The sequence below is a fragment of the Nelumbo lutea genome, chromosome 6, assembly GCF_056320005.1.
Source record: "Nelumbo lutea isolate HS-2025 chromosome 6, American lotus-T2T, whole genome shotgun sequence".
Lineage (NCBI taxonomy): Eukaryota > Viridiplantae > Streptophyta > Magnoliopsida > Proteales > Nelumbonaceae > Nelumbo > Nelumbo lutea.
Window position 1 is genome coordinate 37544874 of NC_142689.1, and position 18524 is coordinate 37563397.

At 33.9% G+C, this 18524-nt stretch overlaps 1 pseudogene; it reads right to left on the reverse strand.

The window, feature by feature from the left end:
• Positions 1–556: 556 nt before the first annotated feature.
• Positions 557–18236, reverse strand: LOC148848600 (lycopene beta cyclase, chloroplastic-like; annotated as a pseudogene).
• Positions 18237–18524: the final 288 nt, after the last annotated feature.

Consider the following 18524-nt stretch of genomic DNA (forward strand, 5'->3'; position numbering starts at 1 on the left):
TTAAAATTTCAATGTGCAATGCACGTCCACATTTACTAGTTAATACAAGAGTGTCAAGTGCTTGTTTCTGCTTTATAATAAATCCAAATTCAATTTCAGCAATTAAGGAGCCTAAGTACCACTCCTTGACAACTTATTCACTAAAGAAAGGCATTCAATTAAGCCATTAATTCTGCTCTTATTTAATGGCACCTAATAAAAAGACTACTTAAGAGAATATTAGATAAAATAATTAAAAATCCAAACTTATTAGTATTTGTGAAATCAAAAACCAACTTTAGTGAAACCACAACTGAGTATTATAGTTTAATCAAGAGATGTAAGGATAGTGAAATATAGAGGAAAAGAATCTTAGACTCATGCAGAAAATACATTGATTACTAATTCAACTCAATTAAGGACTGATGTCAGTTTCTGTTGTTCATCAGTAAGAAAATTGCATTACAAACTAGCTTGAGATAGTTGTAGTAGCATCTATTTGTGACAACAAACTTATAACCATTTTGATACAAATACAATCCTGCATTTAACATACACCAAATGAATATCCATCAACTTAATCTCTATCATGTACTAAAGAATATCCATCATTGCTCATACACCAAATGAACAATGAAAGTCAAAAGAATATAAGTTCAAGAAGAAACAATATAAATGCCATGAAGCCATGCCAATAATGAGGTTCTAGATTCAAAAAAAATGTATAAAAAAAATTCCTTATGCCTTGTAAATCAAGCTTGAGTGGAATATCCATGCCAATTAAAGCAGAAAAAACTCTCTCAATCTCCTCCTTTCTATGGGCCAAAGATCCTTCCACACTTCTGCAGATAAACTATTTCCCAAAAGCCCTTGCTCAAAACCAATTTACTGAACTATTGATTAACTATCTACAATTGTCCTTGCCACCATGTACCCAGTTGAGGGGTGAACCATCTCCACACTACCACCAATTCCCACAACCCTCTGAGAGAGCACAAGAAGGGGACCACCCATTACAGTAAAAGATCTTGCATCTTCTTCAATGCTTTTCACCTTTATACCTAAGTGTCTCAATCTAGCTACCACCCTTTGTTGTATATCTTCCATGGGATCTCTAGGTCTACCAACTACGAACGTCTATTCCAGAAAAATCCACTTGGATGAGAAGGGCTTTGCAAACAAAAATGTGGGAATATTGCTATTTTTCTCCTCCAGTTCCTTGTTGACACTAAGGCCGTGTTTGGTTGCAGAGCAAATTTATTCACACTAGGAAAAATGCATAGGAGTGCAAATGTAAAAAATGCAAACTCTTATTTAATTTTGTCTTGGATTTTACTTTATTGTACTTCATGTCTTAATTTACTTCATGTGTACTGCAATCAAACAAAATAAGCTAAAATTTGAAACAAAAATAGGTCAGAATTGTGAACATCGGAAATATCTGGCAATTCACTTCCCGATTGATGCTATGGAGTTGCCACCCATTGGAATACATTACTGGGAGTGGTGGGCCTCCCAGATTTAGATCTCTCAAAACTTTCAGAAATAATGACTCCATATCAATCCGCTAGGATAAGGCTAATTTGGGTAAGTTGAGAAAGAGAGAGAGAGAGAGAGGGAAGGGGTTAGGCACCCCTCTCTCTAGTCAATGTGAATGCCAAATCCCTTTTTGTTTTGAATTCAAATTTAAGCTGAGAATCTATACCTTCTAGCAACCGAGAAGGATATGAATAACAATCCTCTTCACTTTCAGACCAACTCCTTTTGGACGCGAGGGCCTGAGCAAAAGGATAGGAAACCCCAGCCCTTTTCTATCAAAACCCTCACGTCCGAACTCGGTTAGCTGGTTGGATGTGTTGAGGGAGTATGTCAGTCCCTTCACATACCAGAAAGCACTAATGTTCTTGCTATGAAAAATGTAATCAAATGATAAAGAAGGGTTTTGATGTGTGAGGGCTAATGAAATTGGCAAAACGAAATCTTTTTGGATGAAGAGGCAAACGGGAGTAGTTTCGAATGAAATTTCATGGGGTGGGGTTTTTGGACATTCTGGGTTGATTGGCGGGGTCAGATTGGCCCAGATGGGCCCAGATCAGGCAAATCTGGAAAGGGCTTGATTTGGCTAATCGAGAGCCTCATAATGAAATCTTGGTGCGATGAAGGGTTAAGCAAAGGTGTTTTGGGATGACATTGTAGGTGGGTGTCTTAGGAGGTCCTGGGTCTGATGGTGGGAGTTAGATCTAGTGGTTGAGGTGTAACTAGAGGTTGATCGGGGTCATCAGATTGGTATCAGTCAGTTTTACTGTGGTGGAATTTGAGTTTTCTGGGTTTTGGGGGGCTTTCAGAGAGATCGGAAGGGTCTGATTGGGTGTTTGGGGTATTTTAGAGGTTCAGGCGGCAGACAGAGCAAAAATCGGGTGCTGATAGCTGCCCCTCTTTGTTATGAGGTAGGAAACTACAGAACAACAAAGACTAAAAGAAGCACACAAAGATTTTTACAAAAGACAAGCCTGAAGAGGGGTGAGCCGAGGATGGCAAGAAAAATGTGAAAAAGAAAAGCTCTTCTGTAGCATCGTTTCATCGTGCTCAGGCCGGTTATATTCTTGGCAAAGCGACCTTTCCTAGGTATCAAGAACCTTTGGAATTAGGGTACATTTGCCTTGAAAGAAAATAAATAAAACAAAAATTATTTGGAGAAAAAACCCCTCCTAAGTATCAGAAACCTTGTGGAATCAGGGTACATCTTTGAAAACTATATCTGGGTGCAGTTGTGAAAATTGGATTAAAGTAAATTAACGAACACTAGATCTGGGAAGAAAACTATGAAAATTGGATTAAAGTTAATTTACAAAAAACTGGAAGTAAATTTACGAAATCTGGATCTGGGATAATCTATGAAAAATAGGACTAAATTAAATCTGGGAAATCTGGATCTGGGAAAATCTGTGAAAAACTGAATTAAAGTAAATCTGCAAAAAAAACTGGATTAAAGTAAATCTGTAAAAAACTGGATCTGGGATAATCTATGAAAACTGAATTAAAGTAAATCTGGGAAATATGGATCTGGGATAATGTACAAAAACTTAATTAAAGTAAATCTGGGAAAACCTAGATTTGGGATAATCTACAAAAACTGAATTAAAGTAAATCTGGGAAATCTGGGAAATCTGTGAAATCTGGATTTGAGATAATCTACAAAAACTAAATTAAAGTAAATCTGGGAAATCGGGATCTGGGAAAATTTGCAAAAAAAATTAAATTAAAGTAAATCTAGGAAATCTAGATCTGGGAAAATCTGCGAAAAAACTGAATTAAAGTAAATATGGGAAATCTTGATTTGGGAAAATCTGCGAAAAACTGGATTAAAGTAATTCTGGGAAATCTGGATCTGGGATAATGTACAAAATTTGAATTAAAGTAAATCTAGGAAATCTAGATCTGGGAAAATCTGAGAAAAACTAGATTAAAGTAAATCTTGGAAAATCTGAGAAAAACTGGATTAAAGTAAATCTGGAAAATCTGGATCAGGGAAAATCTACGAAAAACTATATTAAAGTAAATCTAGAAAATCTGGACCTGGGAAGTCTGTGAAGATTGGAAATATTAGGCAGTTCACTTCCAGGTTGATGTTATGGAGTCGCTACCCATCGGAATACATTACTGGGAGTGATGGGCCTCCCGGATTTAGATCTCACAAAACTTTTAGAAATAATGACTCCATATCAATTTGCCAGGATAAGGCTAATTTGGGTAAGTTAAGAGAGAGAGGGGAGGGGTTAGGCACCCCTTTCTCTAGTCAATGTGAATGCCAAATCCCTTTTTGTTTTGAATTCAAATTTAAGTTGAGAATCTATACCTTCTAGCAACCGAGAAGGATATGAATAACACTCCTCTTCACTTTCAGACTAATTCCTTTTGGACGCGAGGGCCTGAGCAAAAGGATAGGAAACCCCACCCCTTTTCTATCAGAACCCTCATGTCCAAACTCGGTTAGCTGGCTGGACGTGTTGAGGGAGTATGTCAATCCCTTCACATACTAGAAAGCACTAATGTTCTCGCTATGAAAAATGCAATCAAATGATAAAAAACAAGAAAGAAAGCTAAAAAAGAAACTGAATCAAAGCAAATTTAAATGTCTGAATGTGAGGTAAGATCATTACCTCGATGTAGCCCTACAATGCTGAATGTTGTTGGGTTGCTAAGAGTTAATTGCCAGACTGCACATTCTTGGTTCATTCGGTGATGCAGGGAAGTCATTCAAAATCTAGGAATGCTGAGTTATTGTTGGTTGGGTTCAAACCCGTCGCTACAATACGAGAAAAAGAGGTCCAGTTTGTGACAACGGCGAGAGAGAGAAGTGGTGGAGGGGACTATTGTCGCCACCGTTTGGGTGTCGCAAGGTTGGGGGAGGTGAACAGCAAATCTTCAATGGGAAAAAGGAATATGAGGGAGGTAGTAAAGAATGTCGCCGCTGCTAAAAGCTACGGCGATGGTTTGAATGGGATGACAATGGGGAAAAAAGGGACGAAAACCAGTGGAATAGAGAAGAAGAAGAAGAAGAAGAAGAAGAAGAGAGAGGTGAAGAGGGGGGAGCTTGAAGGTTAGTTGTTGCCGCTGGTTCACCACCGTTCTAAAGGGGGAGGTGAATAGTCGATCTTCTTATTCGAGTTCGAACGAAGGGGATGGGCTACAATCCCTCCCCAAAATGCTTCTAGATTCTTTTCTAAATGAGAGTCTTGGTCTGGCTTTTATAATGGAAAAGGGACAATTTTGTAATTTTGAAGAAAATGGGGGCATTTTGGTATTTTTAATATGTTTGGTTAAATTGGGTCCAGGGGTTGAACCGGGTCCTTGGTCCAATAATGGATAGTTCCAGGTCACAAAATTGGGGGGTTGAGATAGGTCTGATGGTTAAGAAGGGTTTTAATGTGTGAGGGTTAGTGAGATTGGCCAAAACAGAATCTTTTTTATGAAGAAGCAAACGGGGGTAGTTTTGAATGAAATTTCATGGGGTGGAGTTTTTGGACATTATGGGTTGATTGGTGGGGTCAGATTGGCCCGACTAGGCCTGGATTGGGTATATTTAAGAAAGGGCTTCATTCGACTAATCTAGAGCCTCATAATGGAATCTTTATTCGACGAAGGGGTAAACAAAGGTAGTTTTGGGTGAAAATTCACAAGGAAGGGTTTTTGGGTTGTCTGATGTGATTGGTAAGGTTAAATTGAGCCAACTAGGCCTAATCGGGTGGATTTAGAATCCAATCAATCTGGAGCCTTGAAATGAAATCTTTGTGTGATCAAGGATAAAGGAAGGTTTTTTGGGCTGAAATTTCATAAGTAGGGGTTTTTTGGTATTCTGGGGTGATTGGAAAAGTTTGATTGGTTTATATGTGTCCAGATCAAGTGGATATGGATTGTGAGTGCAAAAATGGTCAAAATATAATCTTTGTTTGATGGATGGGTAAACGAAGGAATCTTGAGTTCAAATTTCATGGGTAGGTTTCTTGGGATGTCCCGGGCCTGATGGTTGTGTCTGATCTAATGGTTGAGGCGGGGGCCATCGGATAGGTATTGGGCAGGTTTAGCGGTGGATCTAAGGGCTCTCGAGGTGAAATTTGGGTTTTATGAGTTTTTGGGTGTTTTGGAGAGGTCGAAAGGGTCTGATCAGGTATTTGGGGTGAATTGGAGGCTCAGGCGGCCGACCGAGCAAAAATCAGGTGCTAACAAGAATTTACATTCAAATCATTTGCACTGCCATGGTTTTGCATCAGTGCAAATTTATTTGCATTGCAACCAAACACAAAAAAGTGTGAATTTCTCCAGTCCATGAAAACCATCTTATCCAAATCGAAGGGGTGTTCTTCTACCTCTACCAAGATCCCATACGCCACTTGGTACCCAGGGTTATAGGGCTTATCATACTGAACAAGGTACCTAGAAAAACCAATGGCATCAAGGGCTATGGTGGCCTAGATGGTGACTCCGTCATTGCAAAAAGAGACTTAGATGTCGTTTGGCAAGTCTTTTTTGAAAGATATTCCAGCATACTTGATAGCCAAAAGACGATGTGAGCTTATGCATTAAGATCTTAGTAGCTTGAAGACCATTTGGTTAAGGCACGCCTTCCCTATATGTCTTTCCGTGTGAAGACAATATGAGAAAAGTTAAAAAGCTCCATTTGGAGCTTTCCAAAAATAGCCCAAAATAGGATTTACACATCTTTTCGGGCATCATCTTTCGGCAACTAAATCTTTTTCCAACCAAATAGGAAAATACCAAAATGCGGGTTGTCGAGCTTTTAAACAGCCGACAGCCCATGCGGAAAGATGTGACAAACGGGACCTTACAGTACTCCTCGTGTATAACTTTAAGGACCTTTGACTGATGAAACTTGACACTATTTGATATGCATTTTTGCATCATTTTCATCTTCAACTGCTTTCTATTAACCTTGCCATAAGGCCTATTAAGATACTTCATGACCAAAACATGTGTCAAGATTGGCCTACAATCATCTCTAGGCAACTAATTATATATAGCTAATAGTCAATGCAAATATGATGTGAATCAAATGTACTACCTACATATCATGGAACAAATGGAGTGAACATATTAACACAACCAGGTCCATGCTTCACCTTAGAAATGCAAGTTAAGCCACCTTTTCATCTTTCAACAACCATTAAAACTTTTTAGCAGCTCTCTTTCAAGGTTCTACACTTCTACCTCCCATAAAAAGAAGTTTCATGATTTTCCCTCTTCAAAGATGATAGCAAAGAATTCCTCAAGAATCATGAATAGAAAATCTGTATCACAATATTGTAAAAATAATCTAGAGCAAAAGAGAGAAAATATGGAAAGAAGAGCAAAATATTGGTAAATTATATTGACATCTAAAACTAAAAGGCATAAAAATAACAAGTCTTACATCATAAACCCAACAAAATCATGAGTAGGTCCAAATACAAAACCAAAAACCCAACATCATAAACCCAAAAAAAAACATGAGTAGGAAGAATCCTGCAATAACAAGTCTTGAATAATATTTTCCGTGTTCTCTAAGTTCAGCCTACAAGAGAGATATAAGAAATTTAAAGATTATAGTACATATATTGTGCAATATGAGTATCGAATTTTAAAAGCCTACCAAGTACAAGCATAGATAGGGGATAAACACATATCAACCACTATTAGCTTTGATGTAATTGCAACCTCTAATAAATCTGAAAGTTGAGGAAGAAAATTAGAAAAACATTCATTTAAAAATTATGAACCTTAAACAATGATCAAGAGAAAAATAACAAATGATATGAAACTCGAATTGAAAAGATTGTTACCATTTTCAAGTTTGTCAAGCTCTTCTATGTCTTCTTCAACATTAATGCCATGTTTTAATGACCAGATCCAAGCTTGAACACATAGAAGTGCTTTTGCTATTTTAGGAGTCAAAGAACTCCTAAATGCATCAAGTACTCATCCTCTAATGCTAAAAGTAAACCCCAAAGCAAGAGTAGAGATAGGAGCTACCAATACATCCCAAGCCATTTGTAAAAGGATGGAAAATCCGTGACAAATGGAAATTAAGGCCATGCTTGGTTCATTATTCAAGGCCTCATTTTTTTTTTAATTCTTGCTCATTCTGGGCAGGAATGAACAAGAATGAATAACATTAGAGCATTTGGTTACAAAATTCTTGCCATCAGCCTCATTCTTTTCAAAATGAAAAATCAACCCATAGCACAAAAAATGAAGTGGCCTACAACATGAAAAATAATCATGCCCCATCTTACCCATTTTCATTCTTTAAAGAAACTCTATGCTAGCGGTTAGAAATTGCCAGCATAAAAACACTTTATGAAAGTACTTTTATGAAAGAACTTTTATAAAAGTAATTCTATGAAGGCACTTTTATAAAAGTAATTTTATGAAAGCAAAGTACTTTTACAAAAGCAAAGTAATTTTACAAAGTACTTTTATGAGAGCATTTCTATAAAAGTACTTTTACACGAAAGCACTTTTACAAAATCACTTTTATAAAAGTAATTTTTATGAAAAGTACTTTTGTGAAAATACTTTTATAAAAATATTTTTGCGAAATCACTTTTACAAAATCACTTTTATGAAAGTACATCTACAAAAGCACTTTTATGAAAGTATTTTTATCAAAGTAATTGTTTGAAAGCATTTTTACAAAAGTACTTTTACAAAAGCACTTTTGCTGAAGTACTTTTACAAAAGTGCTTTTATTCATTATCTTTGGATTGAATTGGACCCAATCCAATCCATTTGCATTTTAATTGGACTGGATTGGGTTGTAACAGGTGTTGTAGTTTTTTTATATATTTTCTAGATTTCTCATGTTACTTTGGTGTTTGATTCAATTTGGATTGGATTGGACTCAATCTATTCCATTTGCATTTTATTTGGATTAGATTGGACTTGGTTTGTATGGATTTGGTCTAGTCCATTTATAAATGGACCAATATTAGATTAGACCGGATTGGACCAAATCTAGTTCAATTGAGAACCCTAGAAATAAACATCTATGTTGATGATTTTGGAGACCTAGGCTAGTGGTTTATGGTTGCTAATACAATTTTTCTTTTAATAATGAAAATGAACAATGTAAATCACTTGCCAATTTGAAAAGAATACATTTTTGAGGAAAAAAGTATTTGGTTCATAGCAATATTTTCTTTTTTTTACTCATTCTTGTCCATTTTAGAATTTCATCTTGGTCAAGAATGAGAAAGAATGAAAGTTGAACTAAACATGGCCTAACCCTCTATCATCCTAGGATATCAAAGTCATCATTTGCCTCTTCAATATCTTCACTTAAGTACTTATCCAACTCTGATTTACTTCTTAAACTATGACATTGCCAATATCTTCTTTATTGGTGATGGTTGCTCACCTTTTATCTCATTTGAAGTTGAAATTTGGGTTTATCACTAATATGCCCACTTTGAGGTACACTCATATTCTTGTATTCATCATACAACTTATATATGACTTCCTTAACCTTTTTCACAAGCTCTTCACCCTTGGCACCTTCATACATATCAATAAGTGCAAATTCCACATACTCTAATTTCTGACAAAAGTCTAAAATAGTTATAATATAAATCAACTTATTCATCTTGTCAATGTTTCCCCAATACTTGCCATACTTCCCTTTTATCATTTCTGCCATCTCCTTCAATTCTTTGTCCTTACTCTCATAAAAAGCAACCAATTAAACAAGTTTATTGAAAAATTTGTTAAAGTGGCATACGATGAGTCTAAAACCTACAATATAGGATCATAAAAGTGTTGTAGAAATAGCACTAGCCTCCTAAAACAGGCCCAATCAAAATTATCAGTAGGAACCCCATCACCATCTCAAGTTCACTTCTAAAATAAGGATTATGATCCTTAAACCTATCAAAGGCTCTTTCAAACTTTTGAGCCACCTCCAATATTAAATAGGTTGAGTTCCATCTACTACCAACATCTAAACACAACAAACTCTTACTTTGAATTTTTCAATCTCAACAAATCCTTAAATGTTTGCGTCCTTGTCGGAGACTGCCTCATAAACCTCATTGCCCCTAGACATGATCAATAGATTCATCCATCTCTTTCAAATTGTCATTCACAACCAAATTTATAATATGCGTAATACATCTCATGTGAGTCAATTTCTCTTTTAAAATACTAGTTCCCCAATTAGCAATTTTCTTTCTTAAAAATGTAACTACAACATCATTTAAACTAGCATTATCAACTACAATGGAAAAAAAAAAAAAAAAAAAAACTTCATCAATCCCCCGTTCAAACACAAACTTTTCTATTGCCTTACCAATTGCCTCCCCTTTATATTACTAGAAATTGGACAAAAATTAGGAATCTTTTTATTCAATTTCTAAGTCATTGTCAATAAAGTTGATTGTTAAACACATGTAATTAATCCTTTGCGAGGAAAATCATGTGTCAGTTGTAAGACAAACCTTTCAATACGTATTTTTTAAGAAATTCTTTAACTTTAACTTTTCATCTAAGTACACTTGGACAAGAAAGTGTCATAAATTTCTTAAAGCCCTCACCACCCACAAACTTGAATGGGAACTCATCAATAATGACCATATGAGTTAACCCCTTCCTAATAGCCCCTTGGTCAAACTTCCAACAACTAAGGCCAAGGGGATTCATATTCTCACCATCTCCTTCCTTTGAATTTGGGTTAAAATTCAATTTTGTTTGTTTTGTGTGTAAGTTTTAAGGGTTCTTCTCATTTGATTTCTTAGTAAAGCAATTCCATTTTTTAGGATCACAACAAAATTCCCTATCACAATGGTTGGATCTACCCTTCGGCTCACTATTATCTAAAATAAACTTAGAAAAGAGTTCTCATATTTCTGACATTGATTTTATGGATTTTCTCTTTCTTTTAGAGTTTTCACTTGTAATATTTGTCAAACCCTTTTAACTTAAAGGTTTGGATATGAATTTGCATCCTCGGTACTAGCTGGCGTATCTCTTGTTTAGTGTTACATCTACAAACAAAGAAAATATAAATTAGTTCTAAAAAAACAAATGAAACCTATCACATAATATTACACTTAAAAGTTAAAAAGGTAATGAGTTAGTTTACAATGTAGGATGTAACTAATGAAGTTGTGGTTAAAAGTAAAGAACACATCAAGACCAAGTAAGCCAAGCCCAAACCCCCTACCAAAATAAAAAATAATAATGTATAAGGTTCATAATGTTTATTAGAATGATAAGAAAATCTTATATGATACATTGATACTTTAGCGATCAAGCAAACTAGAAAATAGTAAATGGAAATGGCATTGGAGTTGAAGGTTTAATTAGAAAAGCAAAGGTTTCGGAATGGAGATGAAAAAAAACACTAGTCATATACTCATATTCCCCAAAACAGATATTCAAATCCCATCTAATAAGAATCATAAAGATCCAAATTTGATGGTATATCTATTTGATATCTAATGAATATCAATATGCAAAACATAATTAACATATACTCAAATCTGACTTATTTACTTATTCAGATATCCAATTCAAATCCATTTTGACTAACATATCAAAAAATTTATAAAGAAATAGCATAAATATAAATTTTGATATAAAACAGAAAATACCATAAATGGAAAATATAAGTTCATTTAAATCTCAAACCCAACTCTATTCTAAAGAACATGAATAAAATAACACTAGAGACATAAAATATTTGAATCAGATTAAGCAATATCAGAATTTGAAGTTTTGAACTGATTAATAAACAGATGATATTTTCAAATCAAATTACATAACTAAACATATAGTTGAATCTCACTTAAACAAATCTTATTCTAATTCATTGCAGTCCTAAGCATTAGCCAAAGAAAGAAAAAAAAATCTTATTTTCTAGTTTGTTCAATACAAACTACAAACTTCTCACCAATAGATCAAAAATAAAATTAAAAGAAAAAAGAGAAAAAAACTTGCAACCTCTTAGAACCAAAACCAGACAAGCAACTACATTAGAAATAAGATAACATGTAGATATTTTAAGTCAATTGCATAGCTGCAATTAGTAGCTAGTCTATTAGCACATGCTTACATAAAAAATTAAGAGAAAAAAAAGGAACAAGGAAATCTCACCATAGAACCAAATTAGAATCACAGATAAAATCCAATACCCAACAGTCTGCTCCAAACCTACAAAAGTAGGAAAAAGAAAGAAATAATTAGTATAGCCCATTTACTACAAACTCGCAAGTGTTGGGTGGTTTGTTGGATGGCTAGCTCACTGCTGCAACTGAAGTAACAAAGGGGGAAAACTAAAGACCAAATAGGAATTGAGACTTCACTCGAACTCTAAGAGAGTCAAAAAGAATTACAGGGAAGAACTGATAACAAAAGAATAAAAAGGGGAAAAGAAAAAAAAAAATGCATGTACCTGAGTTGCAAATCTCGTTGGAATATCACTTGCCAATTCTAGAGCTTGCTACTTATTAATAGCCCTTCGGAGTATCACTAGCCAGTAGTCGATGAGTATTGAGTATCACTTTGGTTTCAGTCTCAAATGAAGCAAAGTGACTAAGAGGGTTTTGGGTTTTTGGAGTAGAATGTTGAGTAATTGAGAGGGAGACTGCTTGGAGTGGAATGTCGATTATCGAAGATTTTGGGTTTTAGCCTAATGTGGTAATGGCCTGTATAATTATTGATTTACCCCTATAAGTTTGGTTATTTCAGTTAACCAAACCTCTAAATACCATAACCAAATCAAACGTTTACCCAAAACAACAAAACCAAAATTTTGGTTTAGTTATTCGGTTTCAACCAAACTATGCTCGCCCCTAGATGTAAAGTTTTTTGTCAACCAAATTCAAGTTTGAGAGATAGCGAGGAAGAATCCAAGGTTGGACCTAAATTAACTACACTACAACTTACAAGTGTGAGATATGATGATTAGAAATGGGCTTGCAAGAACTGTTTAAAAACCCGACTAAACCAGATGATTGGACTGTTCAACCCGGGAATTGGTCATGATTCTATGTCCAATTTTGGGTTGGACTACTTTTTTATGAAAAAAGAACTTCATTTTGTCAAAGAACCATTGATTCGGGTGGTTAGATCGCTAAATCATTCGACTCAGGCAACGGTTTGTAGGTTTTTTGTTGATATTAATAAATGCTAGGCATTATCAACCTCTCTCTCTCTCTCATATATATATGTATGTATGTATGTGTATGGGTTGTGGGTTGAACAACTAACCCCAAAACAGTGGTCAAAGTGGTTTTATTTCCAGGTCAATTTTTAAAACATTGCTTGCAAGGAAAGAAACAATATATGGAATATATGCAAAACACAGAGCATGAAACAAAGAAAAAAAATCCTTAGGTTTTAGAGCATGAATCTAGTGCGGAATACCCAACTTGACACATTTCCCACCTGCAAACAATAATCCTTAACTATCATGAAGTTATAATCTCAGGCCAGGTAATTTTCAAAATTTCATGATGGTCCAAATGTTTAGAAATTCCATTTTGTGTTATTAACCTTCAACTGAGTAAGGGTCGAAGGTTATGTTCTTGTCACAAGGTAGATGCTTGAAATTTTAAAGAATAATGGAGGGAAAATTTGAGAATAAAAGGGTAATGTTAGGTTCTAAAATGTTTATATATCACAAGGTGTTACATGTGAACTAATTAATTGTAAGGAAACATTAATGGAGTTAACCACAGGGGAGGATTTTATCATTTGTTAAAAAGTCAGGGGTATTTAAAAGTAATTCTTAAACAATAGGGGTAGAATTAGTCAACTTTCTAAAACACAGGGGTACTTTAATAGATTTACCCATTTTTAATTTCATGGACCACACAAAAAGTGGTATATCACCTTGAAACCCATAACGTCCAACACACAATTTGATCTCAAGTATCTCTTACAACCAAGAATGGACCTTACCAATTGAGCTAGCTAATGGCATAATGGGCAGTCGGCACCTACAACCAATTAACCTACATACTCTAAAGACGCTAGTACATGGTATAAAAGTAAAAGGAAAAAAAAAAAATCGAGTCCTAGTCTTATTTTCTTTTTTTTTTTTTTCTTTTTGTTAAAATTGGGGATAAAAGGCCCATACATAGGTTTGCCTTTGTCAGCCCACCTATAACTTGGCTTTAGTTGCATGGCTTAAACAACAAGGCTATGTTTGGAAGTGCTTAAAAATAAGGGCTTATTCAAAATAAGTGTTTATTTGGGCCATTAAGCACTTGCTGGTATTTGGGAAATAAGCCTGAAATAAGTGCTTATTTTTTAAGCCCAAATTTCCAGTTTTTTTAAGTGCTTATACAATAAGCACTTATTCAATTTTTTCTTCTAAAATTATCCCTAGTTAAATTTTAAGTTACCACTTATAAAATTATCCCTAGTTGAATTTTATAAAAGCATTTTTATGAAAGCATTTCATAAAAGTACTTTTATAAAAATGCTTTTGTAAAAGTACTTTCATAAAAGCAATTTAATAAAAGTGTTTTCAATGAGTATATTTTGGAAATTTGAAAGAAAATGAAGGAAAAATAGTTATAAATGCTTATTTAAGTGCTTACTAGAGAAATAGACTATCAAACGCCCAATATAAAATAAATAAGCACTTGAAAAAGTTGGGTGCCAAAAGTGCTTATTTGAATAAGCACTTATTTTTAAGTTAAGCACTCCCAAACATGGCCGAAGAATCTCTATTACCAATAAAATAAAATAAAGCAAGAACCTCCAATCATAAAAAGACTACAACCATTTCATTTTTTATACATTATGGTGGTCTTTGGCTCATGGGTCAATTTCATTGTGGTTATTTCTAAAGAAGTGAGTCCACTCTTTTGAAAAGGCAAAGATGTGGTTTTGAACAACAAAATGTAAGAACAAATGCCTTCTTCATTTCCATTTTTGTCGAACCATAAACTCAAAAAGTGTTTGTAAATGGTTTACGACCAGCACGAGACCTTACCAACCAGCTGGTTGGCACCTTGCAATCACTTTTTTTTTCTTTTGGTAATCTTCGTTTGTTTCTAATTCAACAAATTCTTAGACTGTATTTGGTTTGATAGAAAATAAGAAAAGTAGAAAGTTTTAAAGCGTATTAAGGAATTTCATAAATATTGTCGAGAACTTTTTCTTAATTTTTTGTTTCTTTCTTACTGTTATCATGCCAAGTATAATCTCGAGGAATGCTAATAAACAAATTATATGCAATTCTTGGATGTCTCATCATCCTGTCCCCATATAGTTTTTTTAACATGGCTTCTCATGGATTCCGTCATGAGGCAGGACTTTCTAAGCATTTCATACACTTCAAGCTCAGGTTGTTTGTAGTGTGAATTTTTATTTGCAATGATGTAAATGCGTGGGCATGAAAATAAACTGAACATAAATAGGAAGTAAAATGATATAATTTCCACCTTGTATGAAAGAGAATATAGAGATAGGAGTATTGTTTGTTTGGGAGTGAGATAGGAAGCAAAATGATGTAAGCAGACTTTATATTGAAAAAAATTAAGGTAGGAGGAAAATGGTGTAAATTTTTGCATAAGTTTTTGAGATGCAAAATTTGGAATGCTAATGAGTAAAAATGAAACAAAAAGTACAAATTTTGTATCAGGTAATAGTGCAAACTCATAATTACAAACAAATACGTGTAAAATTGAATTGCGTGAAAAGTTTGCATTTGATTCCATTAGAGGAAAGAAAACTATTCAAGGCCTCTGTTAGGTAAGAGGACCTGAATTTTTTTTTTTTTGTCCTCTAAGATAAGGCTCAGTTTGGAAGGAATACAAATACAAATATGTACAGTACAAATACATACAAAATAATACAAAATACAAGACTTTGCATTCTACGTATTTGTATTTATACTCCTCCCAAGCTCAGCCTAACATTCAAAATAATACAAAATAAAGAGAGCATTAGGAAAAATGCAAACCATATACAATTTTTTCTTGTATGCTTTACAAATTCATCTTATAGCAAACATTTAGAATACTAGTTAGAGACTCACCTACACGTGAAGGGATTCAAAATATGAAATATTCCCAATTTGTGGGCTTAACTTCACTCTAATTAATCCCATTCCCACTCCGTTTGCTAGATGTACAACTTGGGCCGAGTTAGCTCAAAACCCAACCCGAAAAGGTTGGGTTGGGTTAGGTCGAAGTTTGGGGTTAGAATTAAAGAATAAAAACCTAATTTGACTTTCAATTGATTTGTGTTGAGGCCTTGGTTAACATGATCCAATCTAATAAGTCTTTATATTTGTTTGTATAGATATTATATAAACATGTATGGGTGCATATGTGTATGTTTGTTTGTAGCTTGCATGTGATTATGCATTTATGCTTTTTTTACCTTTTCAAGCAATACACTCATGCATTTATGAATTTATGGAAAAAATATATACAAGTATATAAGTTTGAAGGCTTTCATAAAAAAGTATATAAGTTTGAAGGCAAAAGTTTTCTAGTGTGATATAATCAAATAAGACACTCTAAAATTAATGAACTTATAGCTTGAACCTTTATCAAGATGAAGTGAAAGAAACCAGACCAAAGCAAATATATTATATACATACCTAAAAACATGTTTAAGAAAATACTGGTAAATGTGTACATGCTTGCACGTGGAAATTTTTTTATTATGATAGATAGTAAATAATATGTTTCCAAAATTTTTTATAACTTTTTTATATTTATATATCTTTAAAATTTATTCATACTTGTCACACTTATTTTTGTTTAATATGATGAATATATGATATTAGAGAAGTGACTAAATATTTTTTACAAAATTATTTGTATTTTTATACTTTTTTGTGTTTTCATCTCTTTTTAATTATTATTACTATTATTGTTGTTATTATTATTAATTTTTTTATATTATTATTATTACTTAAGTATAACATTGAGGGTTGACACATTTTGTCCCAAAAAATGTTGAATTGTTAACTTGCCACCAAATAGGACAACAACTTCATTTTTTGGATTGGTTTTAAATTTGTATTTATTTCTATCACCAATAAAAACAATGATTCTTTGTTAATATAGGATACAATGAAAGAATAAGAATTAATACCCTAAATATAAGATTTACTAAGAAGGAATTGAATGAAGAGAAATGTAGTAGTTCAAATTACATTTTGTGCCTTCACAATTAAAGAGGGGTCATGTTAAAAAATAGGGGTATTTTAGTTAAAATAAAGATACAATAAATGTTAATAGGATTTGAATGAAGAGAAATGTGGTTGCTCAAATTAAATTTTTGTCATTGCAATTAGAGAATGACCAAATTAAGACTTAATGAGTGGGATTTGAATGCAGAGAAATGTGGTTGTTTAAAATATATTTTTATCATTACAATAAGAGAATGATCAAATTCAAAAATTGGGGTATTTTAGTCAAACAAAAGCTTCACACACTCATTCACACTTTTGATAATATCATGGATAGATATGTAAAGTTATATACATATATGCATTTAAGTTTGAAGTCAAAAGTTTTATAGTGTGATAGAAACAAGTATAATATTCCTAAATCACCATATATAGCTTAGTAATTTGTACATATAATAATAACTAAAATTAATAAATTTTAACCTGAGCCACTAGCAAGAATAGTGAAAAAATTGGACCAACCAAGACTCAGTTTGAGTCCAACGAATCCCAATACAACCTGAGTAAAAGGATTGAGGATCAACAATTTGTTCTGATCAACTTCCAACCCCTATTGTCTACCATTACCCACGGGCGAGTTGGTTAAATTAGGTGGTTCTCAATGAGGGTGGGTTCAAACCATGCTAAATAATGTTGTAAGATTCGGATTAGACACAAAACTGAAATGCTTGTGGGGTTGTAAGTCAAACGGTTTGACCATGAGTCACATGTTTAATATATATTATATTTTTTTCAGTTGACTTAGATGGTTATTGGCATACCGGTCCCAAACATCCAAAGTTCAAATTTAATTTTAAGCATTTTGAACGAATGTATGGCTATGTTTGGTTGCAGTGCAATTTTATTTGCATTATTACAAATGTATAGGAGTGCAAATGAAAAGAACACAAATTTTAATTTAATTTTGTTTTGGGTTTTACTTTATTTTACTTTAGGTCTTATTTTATTTTATTTGTACTGCAATCAAACAAAATAAGATAAATTTGAAATAAAAATAAATTATAATTTACACCAAAATCATTGGCACAAAGGATTCAATAAAGCAAGTAGAGGTAGATAGTGGGGTTTCTCTGCTTCTCTAGAGCTTTTTTCCTTCTTGCCTCTGGAGTTTTCTGTTTTTCTCCATTGTTCAAGTTATTAACAATAAAGTTAATACTCTAGTTGCTTGTTTTCCCGGGTGAGTATCAGGGATATCAAATCGATAGGTAATAGGAGAACTTCTCTACCTTGCAGCAATGAACAATCTGGGGTTGAAGCGAAGGAGGACCCAGATAAGCAAAGTTCAACGTGGAGGAAAGCTCTGGTCTGCAAGATCCTTACCACAAAGAACACCTATCATAAAAGCCTAAAAACCATGCTCTACTAGGCTTGGGAGAAAAACAACGGTATGACGACGATTAGTAATAGAATCGACAATCGCTTCATCATTTTTGTGACATATAACAACTACTGAAGAAATTCATGGAAAGAGGAACATGGTCCTTTGCAAACCAACTCATCATCTGTCAACAATACAGTCTAGGTATGAGCATCCAGGAAATCCCATTGCGTCATTGTAACTTTTGGATTCAACTCCATGGTTACCCTATTGATCAACAAACAGAAGCAATGGCTCGAAGGTTTGGAGCACTGGCTGAAAAGGTGTTACAGGTGGCACCTTGCGAGACAGAGACCAAGAATGGTGGAATTTTATTCATGTTCAAGTGCGCATAAACATTCGTAATTAAGAGCCTAAAATTAGGAGGCTCATTGTTCAGGAGAAGCCTACCACCTTTGTGGGTGGAGTTCAGGTATGAGCGGCTTCCTTTAATCTGTTATAAGTGTGGAGAAGTGT